We start from the raw sequence: 24243 nt of genomic DNA on the forward strand, positions 1-24243 counted from the left end.
GTTGAAGTCGGAAGTTTACATATACAGTACCTTAGCCAAATACATTTAAACTTAGTTTTTCACAATTCCTGACATTTAAATCTAGTAAAAATTCCCTGTCTTAGGTCAGTTAGGATCACCACTTTATTTTAAGAATGTGAAATGTCAGAATAATTGTAGAGAGAATGATTTATTTCAGCTTTTATTTCTTTCATTACATTCTCAGTGGGTCAGAAGTTTACATATACTCAATTAGTATTTGGTAGCATTGCCTTTAAATTGATTAACTGGGTCAAACGTTTTGGGTAGCCTTCCACAAGCTTCCCACAATAATTTGGGTGAATTTTGGCCCATTCCTCCTGACAGAGCTGGTGTAACTGAGTCAAGTTTGTAGGCCTCCTTACTCGCACATGCTTTTTCAGTTCTGCCCACAAATTTTCTATAGGATTGAGGTCAGGGCTTTGTGATGGCCACTCCAATACATTTACTTTGTTGTCCTTAATAACCTCTTGAAGCTAGGGGGCAGTATTTTTATGTTTGGAAAAATAACGTTCCCAAAGTAAACAGCCTATTTCTCAGGCCCAGACGCTATAATATGCATATAATTGGCAGATTAGGATAGGAAACACTCTAAAGTTTCCAAAACTGTCAAAATATTGTCTGTGAGTATAACAGGACTGATTTTGCAAGCGAAAACCTGAGGAAATCCAACCAGGAAGTGCCTTTTATTTTGAAAAATCCCTGTTCCATTGCCTGCCTTTCCTCCATTTAAAGGGATATCAACCAGATTCCTTTTCCTATTGCTTCCACAGGGTGTGAACAGTCTTAAGACATAGTTTCAAGCTTTTATTCTGATAAATGAGCGAGATTTATCACATCGCGTCAGTGGACTGCCAGATATACTTCGATTAGTTCATGTGCTCGACAGTGGTAGCTCGACATTTTCTTTCTCTCTTGTATTGAATAGTTTACCGTCCGGTTTAAATATTATCGATTATTTATGTTAAAAACAACCTGATGATTGATTATAAAAATTGTTTGACATGTTTCTACGAACTTTACGGATACTATTTGGAATTTTTGTCTGCCCGTCATGATCTGCACGAGCCTGCGGATTACTCAACAAAACGCGCCAACCAAATGGAGGTTTTTGGATATAAAAATAATCTTTATCGAACAAAACAAACATTTATTGTGTAACTGGGAGTCTCGTGAGTGCAAACATCCGAAGATCATCAAAGGTAAGCGATTAATTTGATTACTTTTCTGACTTTCGTGACCAAGCTACTTTGCTGCTAGCTGTTTGTAATGTTTTGTCTACTGATCGATGTCCTCACACAAACGCTTGGTTTGCTTTCGCTGTAAAGCTTATTTTCAAAATCTGACATGACAGGTGGATTAACAACAAGCTAAGCTGTGTTTTGGTATATTGCACTTGTGATTTCATGAAATTAAATATTTTTTGTAATTTAATTTGAATTTGGCGCTCTGCAATTCAGCAGATGTTGACGAAAATGATGCCGCTAAAGGGATCTGTGCGCCAAGAGGTTTTAAGCCTTTTTGCTACAACTTTGGAAGTATGCTTGGGGTCACTGTCCAATTTGAAGACCCATTTACGATCAAGCTTTAACTTCCTGACTGATGTCTTGAGATGTTGCTTCAATATATCCACATCATTTTCCTGCCTCATGATGCCATCTATTTTGTGAAGTGCACCAGACCCTCCTGCAGCAAAGCACACCCACAACATGATGCTGCCACCCCCGTGTGTCACGGTTGGGATGGTGTTCTTCGGCTTGCAAGCCTCCCCCTTTTTCCTCCAAACATAACGATGGTCATTATGTCCTAACAGTTCTATTTTTGTTTCATCAGACCAGAGGACATTTCTCCAAAAAGTACGATCTTTGTCCCCATGTGCAGTTGCAAACTGTAGTCTGTCTTTATGGCGGTTTTGGAGCAGTGGCTTCTTTCTTGCTGAGCGGCCTTTCAGGTTATGACGATATAGGACTCGTTTTACTGTATATATAGATACTATTGTACCTGTTTTCTCCAGCATCTTCACAAGGTCCTTTGCTGTTGTTCTGGGATTGATTTGCACTTTTCGCACCAAAGTACGTTCATCTCTAGGAGACAGAACGCGTCTCCTTCCTAAGCGGTATGACGGCTGCCGGTCCCATGGTGTTCATACTTGCGTACTATTGTTTGTACAGATGAACGTGGTACCTTCAGGCATTTGGAAATTGCTCCCAAGGATGAACCAGACTTGTGGAGGTCTACAATTTATTTCTGAGGTCTTTGCTGATTTCTTTTGATTTTCCCATGATGTTAAGCAAAGAGGCACTGACTTTGAAGGTAGACCTTGAAATACATCCACAGGTACACCTCCAATTGACTCAAATTATGTCAATTAGCCTATCAGAAGCTTCTAAAGCCATGTCATAATTTTCTGGAGTTTTCCAAGCTGTTTAAAGGCACAGTCAACTTAGTGTATGTAAATTTCTGACCCACTGGAATTGTGATTTAGTGAATTATATGTGAAATAAGCAGTCTGTAAAGAATTGTTGTAAAAATTACTTGTGTCATGCACAAAGTAGATGTCCTAACCGACTTACCAAAACTATAGTTTGTAAACAAGAAATTAGTGGAGTGGTTGAAAAACGAGTTTTAATGACTCCATGTATGTAAACTTCCGACTTCAACTGTACATTCATGATTTCTTATTCCAAACGGGTATCAGAATAGTTACCCAAAATAGAATGTGTCCAAGTTAAGTGTCCCCTTTTCTCTGTCTCTCTTTTTTTCCCCCTCTCCATCTCGGGGGAGCAAGACATATCTTGTCCGTCCACTAGGGACCTTTGTCTCATGTGAAGGGTGTATGTTTATTCTGTGTTATTATGTAGTTAGCTAGTAAATAAATAATTAAACCATTTGGTGTAGTACTGAATCATGAGCAAGGCTGGGGTTTTTGCAGATCCAAGAAGGTTACGACTGTCACGCCCTTGTTTCTCTATGGTGTAGTAGGTCAGGGCGGGACTAGGGGGTATTCTAGTTTATAATTTCTATGTTGTGTTCTAGTTTATATTTTCTATGTTGGTGTTTTGTATGATTCCCAATTAGAGGCAGCTGGTAATTGTTGTCTCTAATTGGGGATCATATTTAAGTAGCTATTCTTCCCACCTGTGTTTGTGGGATATTATTTTGTGTTTGTGCCTGTGCACCACGTAGTCACGTTTCGTTGTTCGTTTATTGATTTTGCTTTAAGTTTCACTTTGGAAATAAATATGTGGAACTCAACCTCCGCTGCGCCTTGGTCCCGTTCTTACGACAACCGTGACAACAACTGGTCAGAATGATGCTATGACAAGAGATAATGATTAATAAGATGACTGTTTATCGATGAAATAGATATATACACGTTATAGTGTTTAATTCGGGAGTTGACAACTCTAAACAACCTCTTCCTTGGTGCCCCAAATCCTAATGAGAATTGTTTTACATGATTCATTTAAATCAGGTAACAATTAAACATAGTTAGTGGATTAAATAAATAGTCATCAGATTAATGAAAGTCACGAGACTTGTTTCTCACAATAAACCTTTCATTTACCTTGTCTGTGTAATCGGAATGACTTGATAAACTATTTACACCAGGGTAGTCCATACATGTTTCTGGATATTTACCCTCATGCAGGTCTGCTCGTTTGGAGTGAAAACCTTCAGGAGTATAATACAGTTCAGAAAATAAATCTAAAACCATTCCAAAAGTATATTAATGACATGGTAGACAATTTTTTTTGTCTAATATGTTTTCTCACACAAGTTCGTTTCCCCAAAACGTCCCTTGTTTACGTTTGGTTGTAGGCCCCTTTGTTTCACCAACATTTGAGTCATCTGTAGGTTCAGTACTAAGCGCAGGCCACAAAGACTGACAACAATAGGGAAAGCTCTGGTCCTTCATAGCTCTAAGGCAGTGGTTCTTAACCTTGTTGGAGGTACTGAACCCCACCAGTTTCATATGCGCATTCACCGAACCCTTCTTAATTGGAAAAATAAAATATGATTTTTTCAAATTCAAAACATAGGTATATATTTTACTGGTGCACAAAATGAACCGTGCATCAACATCAACACCGTGTGTCAAAGAACAAAATCATCAAAACATGATTTTCACACAAAAACAAAAACATAATAATGAATATTTACTGCAAATCAGTATGACTTCTGCTGTCTGCTGGTCTTTCAGAGACCAGTTCAGAAATGCGTGGCTTCACCTTGGCAAGTGCCACTCTCATGTCATTTTCGCAACAAAGTCTGTTCCTTTTCTTCGTTTTTATGTCCAGCATCCTCGAAAAGGATATGTTGTAACAAACGGTATGAAAATCTCCAGAGCTTTCTTAGCAATAACAGGGTACGTTACCATTTGTTGACACCAAAACGTTGAAAGCGTTGTTGTTCTGAAGAGTTGCTGTTGAACCTGGCTCTGCTGAATTTCAATGATTTCATCGAGGTATTCATCATTGACATCTGTTGTCTCAACATTAAACGTGAACGGCTGTCTCACACATGCTGGATATGACTCTCTTGTAGGGAAGTATCCGTCGAGAGACTTTGCAAGCTCATCTAAGTGCGTGAAAATTGCTTGCTTCAGTTCTGCGGGTACAGAAATGTCTCCGATTCCATTCTATTCTGTCGCTGATGGTGTCATTTGAAAGAGGAATTTGGGATAACTTAACTTCAGCCTCTTTTCCCAGCATGATATTCGCCATCTTCAACACAGCTGGTTTTATGAGTGTTTCACCAATGGTGTGTGGTTTGCCCTGCTTTGTGATCAGGTAAGCAACTTCGTATGATGCTGTGAGGATCGGTTTGTTGATGGGTACAAAGCGGAGAACAGGCAGAGTAGCCTTTTCATCGAATCTGGCTCTCTTCACCTTGAATTCAGCGAGCGTTGTGTTCTTGTATTTTCCATCTCCATGCAGCTTAAGGAAGTGTTCTCTTAGTTTTGCCGGTGCTAGACTAGAATTGCTCAACTTGGCATTGCAAATCATGCAGTTAGGACGCTGACTCCCATCACGTTGTCACGTTCCTGACCGGTTTTCTGTTATTTTGTATGTGTTTGACGGTCAGGGCGTGAGTTTGGGTGGGTAGTCTATGTTTCTATGTTGGTTAAAGGGTGACCTGATATGGCTCTCAATTAGAGGCAGGTGGTTTTCATTTCCTCTGATTGGGAGCCATATTAAGGTAGGTGTTTTCACATTGATTGTTGTGGGTGGTTGTTTCCTGTGTCTGTGTTTGGCGCCACACGGGACTGTCTCGGTTTGTTTGTACGTTCGTTCTTTTGTGTAGTCTGTTTTTCCTGTTCGTGCATTCTTCGTTTCATGTAAGTTCTTACGTTCAGGTCAGTCTACATTCGTTTTGTTATTTTGTTTAGTATCAAGTATAGTTCGTTTTTTTGTCTTGTTTAAATAAATCATGTCAAACTACCACGCTGCATATTGGTCATCTGATCCGTCTCTCCTCTCCTTGTCCGAGGAGGAGGAAGAGCTAGAGAATCGTTACAGAACCACCCACCATAATCCGACCAAGCGGCGTGGGGGAGCGCAACAAAGTAACCAGGACTCGTGGACATGGGAGGATGTATTGGACGGCAAGGGTTGCTACACATGAAAATAAGAATTTGTTCTTAACAGACTTGCCTGGTTAAATATATATATATCCAATTTGTAAGTCGCTCTGGATAAGAGCGTCTGCTAAATGACTTAAATGTAAATGTAAATACACATGGGAAGAGATCCGAGCTGGAAGAGATCGCCTCCCATGGGAACAGCTGGAGGCGATTAGGAGAGCAGAGGCAACCGGAGAGAGGAACCGGAGTTATGAAGGTAACCCCAAAAATTTCTTGGGGGGGGGGGGGGGGGGGGGGGGTTAAGAGGTAGTGGGCCAAGGGCAGGTAGGAGACCTGCGCCCACTTCCCAGGCTAACCGTGGAGAGCGGGAGTACGGGCAGACGGTGTTACGCAGTAGAGCGCACGGTGTCTCCTGTACGTGTGCATAGCCCGGTGCGGGTTATTCCACCTCCCCGCACTGGTAGGGCTAGATTGGGCATTGGAGCCAGGTGCCATGATGCCGGCTCAACGCGTCTGGTCTCCAGTGCGTCTCCTCAGGCCGGCATACATGGCACCAGCCTTACGCATGGTGTCCCCGGTTCGCCTACATAGCCCGGTGCGGGTTATTCCACCTCCCCGCACTGGTCGGGCGACGGGGAGCATTCAACCAGGTAAGGTTGGGCAGGCTCAATGCTCAAGGGAGCCAGTACGCTTGCAAGGTCCGGTATTTCCGGCGCTACCTCCCCGCACCAGCCCAGTACCACAAGTGCCTACACCACGCACCAGGCTTCCAGTGCGTTTTCAGAGCCCTGTTCCTCCTCCATGCACTCTTCCTATGGTGCGTGTCTCCAGCCCAGTGCCTCCAGTTCCGGCACCACGCACTAAGCCACCTGTGCGTCTCCAGAGCCCTGTACACACTGTTCCTTCTCCCCGTACTCGTCCTGATGTGCGTGCCCTCAGCCCGGTGCCACCAGTGCCGGTACCACGCACCAGGCAAATAGTACGTTTTGAGAGTCCAGTGTGCCCTCTCCCTGCTCCCCGCACTAGCATGAAGGTGCGTGTCCTTAGCCCGGTGCCTCCAGTTCCGGCACCACGCACCAGGTCTACAGTGCGTCTCATCCGGCCAGAGCCATCCGTCTCCCCAGTGCCGTCTGAGCCATCCGTCTGCCCAGTGCCGTCTGAGCCATCCGTCTGCCCAGTGCCGTCTGAGCCATCCGTCTGCCCAGTGCCGTCTGAGCCATCCGTCTGCCCAGTGCCGTCTGAGCCATCCGTCTGCCCAGTGCCGTCTGAGCCATCCGTCTGTCCCGAGCCATTAGAGCCGCCCGTCTGTCCCGAGCCGTCAGAGCCGTTAGTCAGTCAGGAGCCGCTAGAGCCATTCGTCAGTCAGGATCTGCCAGAGCCGCCAACCAGACAGGATCTGCCAGAGCCGCCAACCAGACAGGATCTGCCAGAGCCGCCAACCAGACAGGATCTGCCAGAGCCGCCAACCAGACAGGATCTGCCAGAGCCGCCAGCCAGCCATGAGCGTCCAGAGCCGTCAGCCAGCCATGAGCGTCCAGAGCCGTCAGCCAGCCATGAGCGTCCAGAGCCATGAGCGTCCAGAACTGCCCCTCAGTCCAGAGCTGTCTCTCTGTCCGGAGCTGCCCTTCAGTCCGGAGTTGCCCCTCTATCCTGAGCTACCTCTCTATCCTGACCTACCTCTTTGTGTCGAGCTATCTCTCTATCCCGGTGCTGCCCCTTGTCTCGATGTTACCCAAAAAATTAAGTGGGTGGAATAGGAGGGTGGTCAGTCGTAGGGGGAAACGTAAGCTGGGATTGACTATGGTGGGGTGGGGACCTCGCCCAGAGCCTGAGCCACCACCGTGGTCAGATGCCCACCCAGACCCTCCCCTAAACTTTGTGCTGGTGCACCCGGAGTTCGCACCTTAAGGGGGGGGTTATGTCACGTTTCTGACCAGTTTTCTGTTAGTTTTTGTATGTGTTAGTTGGTCAGGACGTGAGTTTGGGTGGGCAGTCTATGTTTTCTGTTTCTATGTTTGTTTAAGGGTGACCTAATATGGCTCTCAATTAGAGGCAGGTGGTTTTCATTTCCTCTGATTGAGAGTCATATTAAGGTAGGTGTTTTCACACTGTTTGTTGTGGGTGGTTGTCTCCTGTGTCAGTGTCTGTATGTTACGCCACACGGGACTGTTTTCAGTTTTGTTTGTTTGTTCGTTTTATGTAGTCAGTTTTCCTGTTATTGCGTTCTTCGTGTTTTATGTAAGTTCGTCGTCCAGGTCTGTCTACATCGTTTTATTGTTTTGTAGTTTGTTAAAGTGTTGTCGTGTTTTTCCGTTTTGTAAATAAAGATCATGTCATCACACAACGCTGCATTTTGGTTCAATCCCTGCTCCTCCTCTTCGGATGAAGAGGAGGAGGAAAGCCATTACAACTCTGCCCTCTTTGGCAGTTCTATCTTGTCGGAAAATGTTGTAATTGGGGATGGAAATTTCAGAATTTTTGGTGGCCTTCCTAAGCCAGGATTCAGACACGGCTAGGACATCTCAGTTGGCGGAGTGTGCTAAAGCAGTGAATAAAACAAACTTAGGGAGGAGGCTTCTAATGTCAACATGCATGAAACTAAGGCTTTCACGGTTACAGAAGTCAACAAATGAGAGCGCCTGGGGAACGGGAGTAGTGCTGGGGGCTGCAGGGCCTGGGCTGACCTCTACATCACTAGAGGAACAGAGGAGGAGTAAGATAAGGGTACGGCTAAAGGCTATAAGAACTGGCTGTCTCGTGCGTTCGGAACAGAGAGTAAAAGGAGCAGATTTCTGGGCGCGGAAGAATAGATTCAAGGCATAATGTACAGACAAGGTTATGGTAGGATGTGAGGATGTGTAAACCTAGGCATTGAGTGACGATGAGAGATGTTTTGTCTCTAGAGGCACCATTTAAGCCAAGTGAGTTCACCGCATGTGTGGGGGTTGGAACAAAAGGGATAGTTAAGGCATATTGAGCAGGGCTGGAGGCTCTACAGTGAAATAAGACAATAATCACTAACCAAAACAGCAATAGACAATGCATATTGACGTTAGGGAGAGGCATGTGTAGCCGAGGGATCATATGGTCCAGTGAGTAGCTAGGGAGCTGGAGACATGGCGATTCAGACAGCTAGCAGGCCGGGGCTAGCAGGCTAGCAGATGGGCCTCAGGGGGACGTCCCAACGGAAGAGCCTGTTGAAACCCCCTCGAACGGTTTCGTCGGCAGACCAGTCGTGATGGATCGGCAGGGCTCCGTGTCAGCAGCAAAGGGTCCAGGCCAATTGGCAAAAGAGGTATTGAAGCCCAGGAATTGTCTGATTGATCTCTTCGGCTAGCCGGGAGATTGGCCTAGCTCCAGGCTAGCTCAAGGCTAACTGGTGCTTGCTTCGGGACAGAGACGTTAGCCAGGAGTAGCCACTCGGATAGCAGCAAGCTAGCTGCGATGATCCGGTGGAAAGGTTCAGAGCTTGGGGTAGGAATCCGGAGATGTGGTAGAGAAAAAGCAGTCCGATATGCTCTGGGTTGATATTGCGCTGTGCAGACTGGCAGGAATTGACTGTGCTGAGGCTGGCTGATGTCCGAGTTAACGGTGATGACCACTAGCAGTGGCTAACTGACTACTAGCTAGTAGCTAGTTAGCTGGCTAGCTTCTGTCGGGGGTTCCGGTTCTAAAGTATAAAAAATAGCAGATCCATACCACATTGGGTGAGGAGGGTTGCAGGAGAGTATGTTGAAATTGAGATTAAAAATATTAAAAATATATACACGAAGAAAAACGATATATACCTGGGACGGGACAAGACAAGACAAAGACATCTGACTGCTATGTGTGTCCTCTATCTGAGTAGGGTTAATGCTGTACTTTTTCATTACAGTCTTTATTTGATCATTGTAGCACCTTGTAGAGCAGTGGCCCCGGTGCAGTCGACCATACAAAGAAAAGGACTATTATAGGTCCAGTGCACTACTTTATTTTCTTTTTTATCCAGGGTTTTCAGGGGAGTGCTGCAACTCAGCCCCTCTACTTCCCGCGACTATGGATGTGGCGACTGTAGACGGTCCAGGTCTTGCAGCTGTTGAGGAGAGTTAGGATGATCACTGCCTGGTAAACAGACCAGACCATTTTTTGTCTGAAGCTTGAGGACTTTGTTCTTTGAAAGGGGAATTAACCTAATGACTTTTCAGATCAAGCATACTTGCATAAGAAGTGACTTAACCGGCCAGTACGGGTCACCTTTCCATCCACTTTAGTTTCTAAGGTCAAGATTATGGCCACTTCAATTGGTATGACCAATCCAATGTCACTGTATAATCCTTTACATTTACAGACTCCATACCAAATCAGTTATTTAGAAATCACGCATTCACTTTAAATTCTAACTCATCTTGTACCATCTCAGTATTGATATTGAATTGAAAAAGGACGTGTGCTTGTTTGTGAGATATGAAATTATCCTAATTGTACCAGAGTCCGTCTTTGATTCACATTTATGTTTTTGATGTACAAAAAAATCCTATATACTGTATACTGTATGTATGATATTATTTCCAGGGGCTTACTATGAGAAGGTAGCATATGGGGGCTATCATTGGTTATCGTATTGTAATATAAACGACATAAAACAAAATTGTCATTTCCAGTTTGCTGCATATTTTATTTTCATCATAAAACAGTCAAATGAAAACATAACATACAAATATAAATAGCTTTGGAAATAGATTAAACACATGGCAGCAAAACATACATACAAGTTCAATGTAGAGAAGTTCCTTTTTGTTTCCTTTCATACATGTCTGTTTCCAGATCGGTTTGATGAATAGGGAAAGTTTATGCGGGTGCAACAGAGGAAACCTCTGTTTTGGATGTAGACACTTCAGTGCCATCATCTTCTGCCTTGCCAAAGAGTTGCATGATGCAAGTACAGAACTGGAGAGAGGGGAATAATTAAACATAAGAAGACTTTGAAATTGAATGTCTATCTACAAAGTGAGCGAACACATCGTGATCTGATGCTTTTTAAAATAAAATAAATGCACACAAGAAAGGCATTTGTGAAACATTTAGAAAAATGTGTATTGTTAGAGTTTTGTAACATGAAATCGGTAAGAAAAAAAACTGTCTGAGAATCTTGTTACGATTTACCTGTTTGTTCATGAAGACATATATAACTGGATTGTAGATGGTGGCGCTCTTGGCAAAGTAGGCAGGGATTGCGGCAGCCAGAGGGTGGAAAGCATACCCAGGGTTAGCCGCAGCAAAGCAGGTATAAGGTCCCCAGCATACACAGTAAGCTATAATCATGACAACAACCATCCTGGACACTTCATTCTCAGCTTTCTGTGTTGACTCAGAGTCTTTCTGCTGTGCAGCAACCTGTGGTCATTCAGAAGGAATATCAAATGGTTAGATTTATCGCTCTTAAATGCCTTTTCAAAAGGTACACTTGACCATTACTGTATTTACCAACATAGCTGCTTGCTACATTATAATATATTTAAAGTATCACTTACAGCACGGATGGCGAGCCAAACAAAGATGTAGCAGAAAATGATCACGAACAGGGGTAAGAAGCAGCATGTAATCATGAGAACAATCATGTAGGACTTGACTCCAGGATCCTCATTGCCTCCAAAGACATCAGGTCCACATGAACTCTTCAGGCCATGAGGCCAGTACCTGGTGGAAGGAGAGAGATAGAGAACTTGGTTAAATAATTACATGTTTTGAACTTGAATCCTCTGTGCAATAAGAAAAGAAATCCCCACCTGCTCCAGCCAAAGATGGGGGGAGAACACCAGAAAGCAGCCCAGACCCAGGAGAAGATAATGCCTCCCATGGCCCATTTGACATCAAACTTTACACTTCCAAAGGGCTTACACACCACCACCCATCTCTCCCAGGAGATGACAGCCAGAGACCACAGAGCAGCAATACCTTTATAAGATTTACATATACATTAGACAAAAGAGACATTCTGATTACTGTCACTATGCTATGGTGCTCTAGCAACTGCCAAATACTATTTCTCAGCACTATGTAGAAATGTAGAATTTCCTTGTTAAATATTAGATCAAATTGTTGTCCATGTAAAACTGCATTTTACCACAAGTGGAGACAGTGAATCTCTCAAAGACACACATTGGGTGTCCCAGAATGAAGTAGCCAAAAACCTGGTTGATAACACTGATGGTGCTAGCCAAAAGTGTCTCCCCAATGTCAGCAATAGCAAGGTTGACCAAGATCCAGTTGAGAGGGTGTTGGAGCTTCTTGAATTTTGCAGTGGCCACCAGTACCAGGCCATTGGTGAAGACTGAGAATGACCACTATGATCATCCAAAGTGTTGAAACATTGTACACCCATCTTGGAGCAATGTGGTAGTTGGGGCCCTCAAAGGGATCTGAGAGAAAAAAAATAGAAAATAATTTTGTCAGAAGAAGAGAATGACAGGTGCAAGTGCCTGGTTAGATGAGCTACATGCTTTTAAATGATCAGTGAAGATGCAAAAGCAATGCAAATTACATCAATAATATTAATTCATTAAAATTATTATGTATGAAGCACAATTTCACTTATGCCATCTATGTTGTATATAACATAAATACATACAGGAAACATAACCTCATGATTTAAATAAAATAAAATATATGAATTGGAAGGCAGAAGGCAGAAGCAGTTGCTTGTTCTCTCCCACCTTTGGTGTTATTGCTATTGTTCTAGGTGAAGGACGATTCTCTCGTTGTCTCTTCGTTATGGCGCCTGGCTGCATAAGCTGCATTTCCCCAACCCTCTGCCATTTCTGAGAAGGAATCTGAAGAATATGCAAATCAAGAAGACAATATATTATATCCATTTCAGTCGTTAAATTGTTCAAAATGTTCACCTTGCCAATTGTTTGTTGCCACAGTCGTGTTTTTTGCCTTTACCTGTTGGCAGCTTTTCTGTCTTCTGGTTTGCTTCTCTTGCTCTTCACCTGTTGTGGTGTTAGCAACCAACAAAATGGTGTACCCCAATCTGTGGGGTTTTATACCAGCCATGTCCTCATCGAGATTAAGATCTAAATCAGAAATGGTTTCACACACACACACACACACACACACACACACACACACACACACACACACACACACACACACACACACACACACAAAGTTCAATTACTGTATGCTGACCCGGAAGAACTGAAGAACAAGGTTTGAATTTAAGGTTAATCCTTCTTGGATAAGAAGTGCTTTTGGTGTCGCGTTCCTCAGCATTCAGGCGAAATTGCTTATCCTCTTCATGCAAGAAAATAGTTGACTTAACAATTATTCTTAGAGAAAACTTATTTTGACAATACAAATGGTTTTACTATAAAGAAGTAAAAAGGGAAGTAGTCTTTGAGAATCAAACGCTGATTACATTTACTTCATTCTATGCTCAAGCTTTTCCTGCTGTAAATACAAACCAATAATGAGGAAAGTGGATCACTTTGGTTCTTTAGGCTGATTGGAGAGTTAATCTCTATCCTATCCGCTTTACAAGAGAGTTCATATGGGGTGTGTCATGTGAGTTTGGTCTTTAAAAACAATCATTCATAACAGGTAGCAGTAAATAAACATTGAATATACAGTTGACAAACATAGAAAGTGAGACCAGAAGGTATTTTCATTTTGCTGCATGCATGACGTTTATTTTAAGCAGAAAAAAACATTGTTAAATACATTGTATATATACACAATTAACTATTTACATGTATTCTTTTTTTTTTTTTTTTTTGCAAGAGGGCAAACAAAATGTTTACCTCACTAGTTACTTTGAAAGTGGGAGGTTTTGAAACCATAAATTATTCACATAGTTTTGAAATGATCAGATTTCCAATGGCAGTTCATTTCAGTTCTCCTTAGCCCTTAGCAGTGATGCTGTCTAGTTTAGCCACTGAAGAGTGAAGGGAATGCCTTCCAAGATGGCAACTTTTTCTTTGCCACTTGAAGAGACATTGATAGTAGTACTATATATACACATATTCCCATAATGTACCACTACAAAAGCTATAGTATGACTCTGGTTGTTTCGAAGACCATGGATTAAAAAAAACTCCAAGGGGTGGTCCATAGCAATTTAGGTTTTGTGGGTAAGGTTTTTTACACACATTGCACATGAGTTAAAGCTTAATAATCTCCTAAAAGTTGTGGGAAATGATTTGTTTAAGAAACACAAGAGGATGTACTGTACATTTGTTTCCAAGCGGTTGTCTGGGGTTTATGCATGTGCCACAGAGGAAACCTCTGTTTTTAATGTAGACACTTCAGAGCCATCATCTTCTGCCTTGCCAAAGAGCTGCATGGTGTAAGTATGGAACTGGAGAGAGAGGAATAATTAAACATAAGAAGACTTTGAAATTGAATGTCTATCTACAAAGTGAGCGAACACATCGTCATCTGATGCTTTTTAAAATAAAATAAATGCACACAAGAAAGGCATTTGTGAAACATTTAGAAAAATGTGTATTGTTAGAGCTTTGTAACATGAAATCAGTAAGAAAAAAAAGAAGACATATATAACTGGATTGTAGATGGTGGCGCTCTTGGCAAAGTAGGCAGGGATTGTGGCAGCCAGAGGGTGGAAAGCATACCCAGGGTTAGCCGCAGCAAAGCAGGTATAAGGTCCTCAGCATACACAGTAAGCTATAATCATGACAACAACCATCCTGGACGCTTAATTTTTCATTTTCAGCCTTTCTGCTGCGCGGTAACCTGTGGCCATTCAGAAGGAATAGCAAATGGTTTGATTTTTCCATGTAATATGCATTTCCAAAAGGTACACTTGACCATTACTGTATTGAACAACATAGTTGCTTGCTACAGTATAGTATATTTTAAATATCACAGATGGACAGCAACACGGAAATGTAGCAGAAAATTACCACGGCCAGGAGGAGGAAGCAGCATGTAATCATGAGAGTAATCATGTAGGACTTGTTTCCAGGCCATTGGTGAAGACTAAGGCAATGACCACGAAGATCATTCAAAGTCTTGAAATATTATACAACCAAATGTATTGTGCTTATTGCCAGTGCCAGTTACAAATGGCAGGTATGCTGTTTGTGAAATAACTTATACAAGACTACACTGCAACAAAAGACCTTTAGCAACATCAATTTAGTTTAAAAAGGAAACCATTACCAGAGGTGTGGACTCGAGTCACATGACTTGGACTCGAGTCAGACTCGAGTCACAAATATGATGACTTGCAACTCAACTTTGACTTTAACACCAATGACTCGTGACTTAACTTGGACTTGAGCCTTTTGACTCGAACTGACTTGATACCCTCCCCAAGGCCAAATATAAAAAATTATGCTATTTTAAAATGTGTGCAGCGCATCAACTCTTCATTTAAAGGATTACAGTTTGAATTGGGCAGCAGCCAATCAAATTGTGCCAGCTGAGAAAAAGTTGCGCCTGGCAGTGCAGAGGAACGTCGGCGGGTGAATTTAGATGGAGCCCTTGGAAAGATGATACCCAGAATTATTATTTTCAGATATAAAGACTACGCTGTATCAAGAAAAAACGGATTGCAACTTTTTTCCCCCCACCTTTTTTTAACCAGGTAGGCTAGTTGAGAACAAGTTCTCATTTGCAACTGCGACTTGGCCAAGATAAAGCATAGCAATTTGACACATACAACAACACAGAGTTACACATGGAATAAACAAAACTTTGTCAATATTACAGTAGAAAAATAAGTCTATTTACAATGTGAGCAAATGAGGTGAGATAAGGGAGGTAAAAGGCAAAAAAAGGCCTTGGTGGCGAGGTAAATACAATATAGCAAGTAAAACACTGGAATGGTAGATTTGCAGTGGAAGAATGTGCAAAGTAGAAATAGAAATAATGGGGTGCAAAGGAGCAAAATAAATAAATAAATAAACACAGTAGGGGATGAGGTAGGTAGTTGCGCTAAATTATAGATGGGCTATGTACAGGTGCAGTAATCTGTGAGCTGCTCTGACAGCTGGTGCTTAAAGCTAGTGAGGGAGATAAGTGTTTCCAGCTTCAGAGATTTTTCCAGTTCGTTCCAGTCATTGGCAGCAGAGAACTGGAAGGAAAGACGACCAAAGGAGGAATTGGCTTTCGGGGTGACCAGTGAGATATACCTGCTGGAGCGTGTGCTACGAGTGGGTGCTGCTATGGTGACCAGTGAGCTGAGATAAGGCGGGGCTTTACCTAGCAGAGACTTGTAGATAACCTGTAGACAGTGGGTTTGGCGACGAGTATCAAGCGAGGGCCAACCAACGAGAGCGTACAGGTCACAATGGTGGGTAGTGTATGGGGCTTTGGTGACAAAACGGATGGCACTGTGATAGACTGCATCCAGTTTGTTGAGTAGAGTGTTGGAGGCTATTTTTATAGATGACATCACCGAAGTCGAGGATCGGTAGGATGGTCAGTTTTACGAGGGTATGTTTGGCGGCATGAGTGAAGGATGCTTTGTTGCGATATAGGAAGCCGATTCTAGATTTAATTCTGGATTGGAGATGCTTAATGTGAGTCCTGAAGGAGAGTTTACAGTTTAACAAGACACCTAGGTATTTGTAGTTGTCCACGTATTCTAAGTCAGAGCCATCCAGAGTAGTGATGCTGGACGGGCGAGCAGGTGCGGGCAGTGATCGATTAAATAGCATGCATTTAGTTTAACTTGCGTTTAAGAGCAGTTGGAGGCCACGGAAGGAGAGTTGTCTGGCATTGAAGCTTGTCTGGAGGTTAGTTAACACAGTGTCCAAAGAGGGGCCAGAAGTATACAGAATGGTGTCGTCTGCGTAGAGGTGTATCAGAGAATCACCAGCAGCAAGAGCAACATCATTGATGTATACAGAGAAGAGAGTAGGCCTGAGGATTGAACCATGTGGCACCCCCATAGAGACTGCCAGAGGTCCAGACAACAGGCCCTCCGTTTTGACACACTGAACTCTATCAGAGAAGTAGTTGGTAAACCAGGCGAGGCAATCATTTGAGAAACCAAGGCTGTCGAGTATGCCATTAGGAATGTGGTGATTGACAGAGTCGAAAGCCTTGGCCAGGTCGATGAATACGGCTGTGCAGTAATGTCTCTTATCGATGGCGGTTATGATGTCGTTTAGGATCTTGAGCTTGGCTGAGACGTGGCTGAACTTGCAAAACATGTGTGAAGAAAATGACAGATGGAGGCGCAACAACTTCCAACTTTGTCCGACATTTGAAGCTGCACAAAGAACGGTAAGTCGGTAGCCGACAGCTATATAATTTATAACTTTGCTAGTGTAGCATGTAGGCTAACGTAATATTAAATCAATGAGCCTCCAACAAGTAAGTCAGTGCGGGAACGTGATCATTGCACCCAAGATTGAGCTACAACTGGCTAGGCAGTTGGTAGCCTAAATCCTGACTGATGTTACTTCTGTTCCTAAAGCAATTGACATACGTTAGCCTACTGTAACCACACACAGAAAGGGTGTGTGTGTGTGTGTGTGTTAAGATTGGGCGATTGTGTACAAGCCTACATCGCCCGATTGCGCCCCCATAGCGATCCTCAATAGTCGATCGCTATGGGGGGGGGGGTCTTTTTCATGGCTACCAATGTATTTCCATGGGAATATAGAGTTTATTTGGAAAGTAATAAATATATACATGTTTTAAAAGCATTCATGATTTGCGTAAATGTAATATACTAACTATTACTCTTGTTAAAAATATGAAATGGTATTACATTTGGGGAAGAGCACATTATGACTTGTTTAGGACTCGAAACTCAAAGTTTAGGACTTGAGATTTGACTTGAAACTTGTTGGTCTTGACTTGAGACTTGACTCGGGCTTGCCTGTCTTGACTTGGGACTTGACTTGGGACTTGAGTGCTAAGACTTGAGACTTGTAAAACAATGACTTGGTCCCACCTCTGACCATTACCCTCTGTAAATCTACAATAACTACAATATTTTGGGGAATGCACAGAATTAGGCTCTTTCAATACTCCCAAATTATATCAACCAAGGCACTAAACTGTACTGTACCTTCGGTGTGATTGCTGTTAGTGTAGGCGAAGCCTGATTCTCTCATTGTATCATCGTGCCCCCTGGCAGCAAACACTTCTAGCTCTGCCTTCCTGGACTGGTTAACAGGAGTTCCTGAAGTGGACTGCTGACGTCCTATCCATTCTTCTCAACTAACCTAGGGCTTATATACCATCCTTTGGGTCTTTGAAAGGATTATGGCATTGGAGGAATTAGTGCAGAGTTGGCACAAGGGCCATGTAATAATTTGTGTAATGGAATGGACTTGATTGTCTTTTCTTAACCATTTTCCATTTGTTATGTCAGTCACAAAATTAGCTCATGTCAGCATTTTTTGTTGTTGTTGATTGCTTGGTAAGATAGTCTAGCCAGCTATCTAAATCTTGCCAGTAGCAAATTACCAACCGGGCATGCAGGGCATGTGCTCAGGGGACCTGACCTCCAGGAGGCCCCCATTGATTTTGATAGTCACTCTCACATAGATATCATATGAACACAGTGGGCGACCCGTCATTCAGAGTTGCTGGTGCAGAGCCCCACATTTTTAGCAAATGGGCGTGCATGTTTTGCATGTTATTTTGGCATTAATACGTGTCACATATCAGTTTGCAAACAGGGGTAAAACAATATATCTATATCATTGAGTTAATAAAGCTACATACAAACATGGTCTCTTTTTTGTTTTCTTGAGTAAGGCAGCTCCAAAATGCAGGTGTTTCAGCCTAGCTCAGTGCTTTCTGTGGTGGCGGGGCAAGCCAGCAGAAAATACGAAGTATTGCGCTGTGATTGGCTCAGTATTCTGTCATTCATGGGGACACTACGTCACCTCCAAGTCTAAGGGTAGAGCTTGAAAATTCAAGCCCCTTGGGTGCTGCCATAGATTTACATTAGAAGTGCCCATTCAAGAAGGCTCAAGGTAATTGGCCACAGATAAAATGACATCAAATCACGTTATATCTACAGTAGGTTTGATTGGACTGATCATGTCAACATCATACTTTCAAAATCTTAGCTAGCAGTCATCATCATGAATCAAGTCGACAATCTACTGGCAAATCCTTTTTAATCCTTATCATATGAAGAGACATTACAGATATCGGTGCTCATCGGCCATTGGACATAAACATTACACAACAAGCTTGAAATCGCAAATTCAACAGTGAGTGGTTTGGAAGGAATCAGTGGCTAACTGCAAGTATTGCAAAGCAATCATTAGCCTGCTATTCGGTGGAGTGGCTGTGTAGTCCCAAGTCTAAGATTAAGGGTCTATTTAAAAATGATAAACATTCAACATTGGCCATGCTGTCAATGAAGCATGATTTGTGCCGTGCTCAAAACAACTGTTAACTCTGAACTTCAAAATCTGACGTGAGTGAGTTCAAGACAGCTGGGATCTCTGGAAAAATTAGCTACGATTGGGAAAATACCTTTTGAACTTTCATCCAACTCGGAATTGTAAAATCGGGAACTCAGGCCTCTTTCTAGAGCTATGACCTGAAGAGCCCTGACGTCATAAGGATTAAAAAAAAAATCTTTGAGTTTCCAGTTGTCTTGAAAGCACTATAAGTCCAGAGAATGCCAGACTTTGATGACAAAATTTGATTAAAAAAATTGCCCACAAAGGACTGCCGTGCTACCTTCCTGTTCAAGTGAGCACAGCACCACAAGGTGAGTCCAAAAATGTCTTGTATGCTGCTGCATAAATTATGTAATATGCCAGGGGGATATGTATACTGCAGCTAAGAAATTAATATTAAGTTTATGTTGTGTAGTAAGCTGTTAGTAGCCCATTTGCCTCACCCTAATAAATTGGTATATTTTCACCTCTTAATTTCACCTACTGTTCTGACTTGGTAGTGCACATGTAGCCTATAACTTGTTTTTGAGAAATGTAATCATTGAATATTGTAAGAGCTTTCATTGTCTGCTTATAAGCCCCCTTTATTTATCCTACAGTTCAGACTTGGTGTACAGGGAGAACACTGTAAGAACGGCTGTTCTGAATTCTGTTCTGAATTCTGTCGCTGTACATTTCAAAAGTGCTGAACAAATAGTTATATTGGCTACATCCGTCCTAGCTCACTCATTAATGTCTTAATCTCAATTACGGATTGCCTCTTATCCGCTTGTTGTCCCCTTGTGCCGTAGTTTGTACATCTTAATTGTCAGTAGAAACCACATTTGTTTCAGCAAGTCGGCCATATCAGCTATGTTTTTTTTAAAGTCTGTAAATGAGGCTGAATGAACTGTTTCACTGCCAGACAAGGTTCCAGTGATAGCCAGGTGTAGCAGTGGTAAGGTGTTGGGACTGATGTTGGGACTCTCTTGTTGGGACAGCTTTATGTAGGCTCTAACAGTTTGTGGGCACCGTTTGTCACCGTTATTGAGCAATGAATTTATTGTTTATTGTTGTGTTGTATGTTGGCATTGCTGGCATGCATCACACTTTTTTTTTTCAGCACCAAGACTTACATGCTAAAATCGCCACTGTATGAACATGGTACAAGCCATGACAAATTGTCTAGAATGGCAGGAAATTCACTTTTAAACTGCCAAAGTTTCTCACCAGTTCATGGAAAAATGTGAAGAATTGCAGGAAATTAGCTTTAAAACTGAAAACGTTTCTCCACCCAATGCAAAATGTGAAGAAATGACAGAAAATGTGCTTTAAAACTGCAACACTTTCTCTACACCTCTTGGCAAAAAGTGTAGAATTGCAGCAAATGTACTTAAAACACTGCAAAAGTGGGCGACCTCCCAGCCATCCAAGACATTCATGCATGGCAGTGTCTGAGAAAAGCCCAAAAAACTGCAAAGGACTCCTGCCACCCGAACCATGGACTGTTCTCTCTTCTCCTGTCCGGCAGGCTCCTGAAAGAGCTTATTTCCCCAGGCCATAAGACCGTTGAATAGTATAAAACTGTTTAATAGCTAACTACCCATGTCATCCCTCTGTCCCACAGACTATCTGCACGAACCCTATGCCCATCCTAAGGTCTCTACCACTCAACCACACACACCTACATTGACACTAATTACATTCAATCATTCTCACACATTCACTACTGACACCTTACATATACACCAGTGGTGGTCATTGTCGTTTATGATGAGGGAGGACAATTTCTTTCTTCATGAGCATGGTGTAACGTTCATCATATTCCTCCTCGGACGAGGAGGAGCATGGATCGAACCAACACGCAGCGAGGTATGTAGACATAATGAATATTTATTAAAGCAAAGACGAACATACGAAGAACACTTGAATAGAAACAAAACAACAAAACGACGGAGACAGACCTGAACTTGAGAACTTACATAGACACGAAGAACGCACGAACAGGAAAGACTAGCCAAACGAACGAACAAACGAAACAGTCCCGTGTGGTACAAACAGACACAGACACAGGAACAATCACCCACAAACAAACAGTGAGAACAGCCTACCTTAATATGGTTCTCAATCAGAGGAAACGTCAAACACCTGCCCCTAATTGAGAACCATATCAGGCAACACATTTAACCCAACATAGAAACACATAACATAGACTACCCACCCAGCTCACATCCTGACCAACTAAACAAAGTTCAAAAACAACGGAAAACAGGTCAGGAACGTGACACATGGACATTTTCTATTACAGCATGTTGGATGACTGTCATTCATATTCCGTTCACCCATTTCAATGTAACATCGATAGGTTTAGGATACTACATGATACTCAAATGTTCCCTATACCCATCATGGGGTTGCTACAACCTCACCTATTGTTAGGTGCGAATTATCTGTTAATTGAATGATTAGAATATTCCGCCCTGAAACATATAATCGTATGGAAGTGATTAGAATGTATAAAATCATAATCAATAAATGTGTAGTCCTAGTCAGGATTAGGGTAAAGACAATATGTCTTTATGGTATTATAAACACAGACTGTCTGAGCTTGGTGCCGACCTGTCTAGAGATTGGGAGAGAACAGGGATACGTGTCAAGAACAAGGTCACTAATCTCTGTCGGCTGGGTAGCAGGACATGTGTGTGCGTCTGTTTGTGTGTGTGTGCATGTGTGTGTGTGTGTGTGTGTGTGTGTGTGTGTGTGTGTGTGTGTGTGTGTGTGTGTGTGTGTGTGTGTGTGTGTGTGTGTGTGTGTGTGTGTGTGTGTGTGTGTGTGTGTGTGTGTGTGTGTGTGTTTGTGTGAATGTGTGGGCGTGAGAAGTCAGTATAAAATTAATTGTTTTGTATTCTTGACTTTCGAACGTTCCCATGAATAAACCTTTTTGACTATTTCAGCTGGGCCTCTGTCTGTTTCATTTGACCAGGATCTTACAAATTCTGGTTTGCAGACTGAGTAATATCATTAAATTGGGTTACGACCCGGAGAACAAAATTCTCCTATCACCTATGAATGAAGTTCACAACGTAGGTGCAGACAGGTCGAGACAAAAATTTGAGATGACAGTGACACGTGGACAGACATTGACACATTCAATAACGCATTGGGCACTCTTGTATGCATCTAACTTATCTAGGGTGTAATCATTAGTCCAACAGTTGCAAACGAGAGTTTCCATTGGACAAATTCAGGTATTTTGATCCCCGTTTCGTTTGCTTCCGTTTAAGAAGCCGTTTTCAAACAGAATCGGCGGAATGGAAACACTCATAATCACGCATAAACACAGTTCACTTTCATAGCAGCCATGTTTTATTCCTTCCCGCCTCTATGCACTCTCCTCCTCTCACCTTTTCCATTTGTTTATGGACTTCAATGAACAACACATAAGCTGTATGTGACCAGGTGAAAAAAACCTTTCCAAGCCAAACCTTGTCATAACCGCTACACACAGACTTCATCGTTATCCCCATATTAGCTAAATTAACGTCCTAGTCAACATAGCTAATGCAACTAATGCGTTAGTAAACCTGCTACAATCATGCAGTAACGTTACAGTGTATAGTCAGTAAGCAGTTACACCGGCGGGCCCCAGTGGCAATAAATAAAAAAAAACAAAAGCTTACCTTGACTTGGAAGAGTTCCAGTTGTGTTGGATAGTCATAGCCAGCTAGCTAACATAGCATCCCTCTGTTTGAGCCGTGTGTTTAAGTAACTAACCAGCTGCATTTGCTAGCTAAGAAAGTGAAAAAAAGAAGACAAAATCTCTCTCTCTGTCTCTTACTCGATTCTTCTTCATTTTTGAAGAAACTAATTTGTTGAAAACTGTTCAACTAGTGTCTTTCTCTCTCTTTGAGTCAACTACTCACCACATTTTATGCACTGCAGTGCTAGCTAGCTGTAGCTTATGCTTTCAGTACTAGATTCATTCTCTGAACGGGTTGACAACTTGTCAGTTCAAGCTACAAAAGCTCTGATAGGTTGAAGGACGTCCTCCGGACGTTGTCATAATTACTGTGTAAGTCAATGGAAGTGGGTGAAAACCAAGAGCCTCCTAGGTTTTGTACTGAAGTCAATGTACCAAGAGGAGGACGGAAGCTAGCTGTTCTCCGGCTACACCATGGTGATGCCCTACAGAGTGCTGTTGAGGCTACTGTAGAACTTCATTGCAAAACAGTGTATTTTAAACAATTATTTGGTGACGTGAATATATTTAGTATAGTTTTAGATAAAAAGTATAACTTTTTCAATGTTTTACCATTTTTATTTTTATGAAATTCACTGAGGAGGATGATCCTCCTATTCCTCTTCTGAGGAGCCTCCATTGATAAACTCACTCATTACCATGCACGCACCACATACCCTACTGCCAAAATAAATGTATTTATTATAGTGATTAATATTACCATTCATTGCTACTATATTGTTTATTACGATTATTATTATCATTAGTATTTATCCTGCTACCAGATACTTTTACCGCTGTTTACATGTACAATCTCTCCAGTACCCCTGCACATTGCAATAACAGTGCTGGCACTGTACTGACCTGTACAAGACCTGCAAAACTGAAATATCACATTTATATAAGTATTCAGACCCTTTAAATCAGTACTTTGTTGAAGCACCTTTGGCAGCGATTACAGCCTCGAGTCTTCTTGGGTATGACGCTATAAGCTTGGGACACCTGTATTTGGGGAGTTTCTCCCATTCTACTTTGCAGATCCTCTCAAGCTCTGTCAGGTTGGATGGGGAGCGTTGCTGCACAGCTATTTTCAGGTCTCTCCAAGAGATGTTCGATCGGGTTCAAGTCCGGGCTCTGGCTGGGCAACTAAAATACATTCAGAGACTTGTCCCGAAGCCACTCCTGCGTCGTCTTGGCTGTGTGCTTAGGGTCGTTGTCCTGTTGGAAAGTGAACCTTTGCCCCAGTCTGAGGTAATGAGCACTCTGGAGCATGTTTTCATCAAGGATCTCTCTGTACTTTGCTATGTTCATCTTTCCCTCTATCCTGACTAATCTCCCAGTCCCAGCCGCTGAAAAACATCCCCACAGCATAATGCTGCCACCACCATGCTTCACAGTAGGGATGGTGCCACGTTTCCTCCAGACGTGAGTCTTGGTGTTTCCGAACTTCTTCCATTTATGAATGACGAAGGTCACTGTGTTCTTGGGTTCTTCAATACTGCAGACATTTTTGATACCCTTCCCCAGATCCG

The 24243-nt window shown here is 42.5% G+C and overlaps 1 pseudogene; it reads right to left on the bottom strand.

The window, feature by feature from the left end:
* Positions 1–10435: 10435 nt before the first annotated feature.
* LOC129815040 (red-sensitive opsin-2-like) lies at positions 10436–12643 on the bottom strand (annotated as a pseudogene).
* Between the last annotated feature and the right edge of the window lie 11600 nt (positions 12644–24243).

This window comes from Salvelinus fontinalis, chromosome 18 (assembly GCF_029448725.1).
Source record: "Salvelinus fontinalis isolate EN_2023a chromosome 18, ASM2944872v1, whole genome shotgun sequence".
NCBI lineage: Eukaryota > Metazoa > Chordata > Actinopteri > Salmoniformes > Salmonidae > Salvelinus > Salvelinus fontinalis.